Below are 3,348 nucleotides of genomic sequence, written 5' to 3'. Positions count from 1 at the left end.
TACAATTGAGACTTTGAGACACCCACAAAAGGAGTCGTTTCCGCTCCTTGAATTAAGATTGTGAAATAAAACTCGAAAATTGTTGATTTATTTGTTGTTAACAATGGAACAAAAATTTGAGTAAAACAAATTGGCACGCCCAGTGGGACCTTGTCAATAGATTGTAGTTTGTCAAAAGAAAAATCAAGAGTTTTGAATTTGCATGTGGTTGCGCAGTGGTAAATTCGTGCGTCCAGAGCCAAGGAAATCAGCGTCAGTTGACATGTCAAATACTTCTACAGCATCTTCTTCTACTTCTAGTGATGAGATTAGAGGAAATGAATCCGGGAATTCTCCTGTGATTTCAAATGCAGAGCCTACCTTGATGTCAGTGAGGCATGATGGCGTTGGCCATGCCCATACAGGGTTAAATGCAACTCACATAAATACCATAGGGTGGCCGCCATATGGCTTGCCACCGGGGTATGTCCCCTCCATGGTGACACAAGGATTGCCTGTGCCTCTCTACTCAACTTTTCAAAATCCTCTTTATCAAAATCCATATGGCATGTCAAATGTACCTGTTTCTGGGGTGTCAGGTTCACACGTATCACAACAAAATTTTTCACATGCTATTAATACAGGAAATAACAGTGCATCTAATTCTACTACATCCACTGTCACTAGGGTAGAAAATTCCAGACCTGTATTTCCTGACATGTCAAGAGCAATGCCTATTAATCAACCTAGTCAAACTGTGGGATCTTTAGCAAATATTAGGCAACAGATGGATGAAAGCCACCATGATCTAGTAAACATGTTAACTCATCAAATGGTGACAGTTTTAAATCCTCTTCTAGAAAACACAAACACTAGAATTGAACAATTAAATAGGCAAGTCAATAGGATTGCTACTGTGGTAAATTTAGAAGAAAATGATAACTTGGGTTTAAGATTTGATAATGTCAATCAGAACGGTGGAGCAATTCCTAATTATGATGTTCATATACCTAGACATGGTCAAAATGCTGATGATATGTTAGAAAGATTTAGACAAAATAACTTAGGGGGGCATTATAATCTAGCAAGAAATGTTGAACAAGTTTTAAACCGTTTGGGATTTAATGTTGGTTGCTTGAATAGGCCATATTTTGTGTCTGCTTTTCCTGAGTGTGTCCAACAAGCAGAGCTCCCAAGGGGTTGGAAAATTCCAAAATCCCTTACAAAATTTTCTGGAGAAGAAAATAAATCTACAGTAGAGCATATTGCTCGATATACTGTTGAAATTGGGGAAGCAGCTTCTAATGAATATCTCAAGATGAGATACTTTCCTTCTTCTTTAACAAAAAATGCATTTACATGGTTCTCTAACTTGAGACCAAATTCTATTCATTCTTGGGCGCAGTTAGAGAGAAATTTTCATGATCAGTTTTTTCGAGGTGAATTAAAAGTTAGTCTTACAGATTTATTCTCTGTCAAACGTGCAGAGGGAGAATCCATTGACACCTATTTGGCACGGTTTAGAAACATGAGGAATAAATGTTTTACTCCGATTACGAAAACTGAAGTTGTCAAAATGGCTACTAATGGGTTAGAATTTGGAGTTAGGAAGAAACTTGTCAATCAACATACTTTAGATCTTTCCCAGTTAGCTGAAAGAGTAAGACAGATAGAACAAATTAAGAAAGAAAAAGAAAATTTCAAAAAAGATTCTAAAAAGGTTGCATATGTGGATTGTTTTTCCGATAGTAGTGATTCAGATGAGAAAGAGGTTTATATTGCTGAATTGCGTGGGGGTCCTCCTCATGTATGCAAATCTTTAAAGCCTGTTAAAGGAAAAGAAAAAGTTTTTTCATATTCCAAGACTGAAAATAAGACTTATTCTTTTGATATTTCTAAGGCAGATCAAATATTTGAAATTTTATTAAAGGATAAGCAGCTTATTTTATCAGAGGGAAAAAAGATGCCTTCAGCTGATGAAATAAAGTATAAGAAATTTTGTAAGTTTCATCAGGTATTTTCACACACCACTAATAATTGCGTCCGTTTCAGGGACTTGATACAAAAAGCAATTGAGGAGGGAAGATTGAAGTTTGAGGATAAAACTATTATGAAGGTGGACACTAAACCATTTGCTGCTGACTCAAATTATGTTGAGCCATTCAATTTGTCAATCAACATGGTAGAAGTTGATGCCACAATGGTTAGTGCTAAAGATGAAAATAAAGACTTGAGAGTCTTTGAGCAAGATAAGAAGCCAGTTTATCCTCGTCCTGGTGAGGATCTGTTAGATTTTTTGTTGAGAATTAAAGAATCTGACAGCACCATCCCTATGTGCCCAAAGTGCAACGCTGTTTTTGACAAGGAAGCTGCAAAAGAGTTTGAAAAGTACAAAGTTGAAGAGAAAGAAAAGGCTGAGTTGAGAAAGAAGATTGCTGAAAAAGAAAATGAAACTAACGAGCTAAAGCGGAAGATAGCCGAGAAAAAACAAAAATTGGGCGGTCAAACTCCTTTGAACAAGTGCGTCAACAACACTGGAGTACAACCCGTCAACCAGAAGATGAAGACTGTGGTCATGATTGATGGAAGACCTGATGGATTTTCTCAAAAGACAAGAGTTCCTCCCGCCAAAATTTCAAACAATAAATGGGTCCAGAATGTGAGAAATGTGCAGAATCAACCTACTGCTTTTGCAAGAGGAAAAAACAAATGGGTGAAGTCTAGACCTTTTAAGCCTAGGTACTATGAGTCTCAGTTATGGAACATGAATCATGCACAAGATAGAGGTAGTATATATATTCCAAAAAATGTGCCTGTTCCCTCAAAGCCGATTTATTCTTGTTATAATCCTAACATGCAGCAGGTTTCTAATTATTCTCCTTGGTCAAATTGTCAAAATATTCCAAAATATTCTCCTTTAACAACTTTTGAGCAGAAAGAGAATATGCCTATGTTCCTTTGGATCCATATAAGGGACACGGAGTATATTTTCCTCCTTTGCCAACCATGGCCAAATCTGTAGAAACAGGCAATTCTTCTAATCACTATAAGTGCAATAAAATGTCAAGAAGAATCTTGCTGGGAAGAGGGTGATGGTTGAAAACAAGGGAGAAAAGGATGAAGATTTAATTACTGATAATTTTGACATCGATTTTGATGACAGCTTAGAAGCAATATTTGGTGTTAAGCAACTTATAGCTGTGGTGTCAATACTAGCTGAGGAGTATAGTCAAATCCGGGAAGTAGAGTCATTAGAAGATGATTGTTATGATGTCTTTCCTGGAAGTGAATGCTTGTTACTAGATGACAATATGTGTGGTAGAGGATTGTTTGAGAAACCTACTGAAAATGACAAGGAGCATTTGCGTC

This window comes from Arachis ipaensis, chromosome B10 (assembly GCF_059453495.1).
Source record: "Arachis ipaensis isolate K30076 ecotype BB chromosome B10, ASM5945349v1, whole genome shotgun sequence".
Classification (NCBI taxonomy): domain Eukaryota; kingdom Viridiplantae; phylum Streptophyta; class Magnoliopsida; order Fabales; family Fabaceae; genus Arachis; species Arachis ipaensis.
This window is presented reverse-complemented; position numbering follows the sequence as displayed.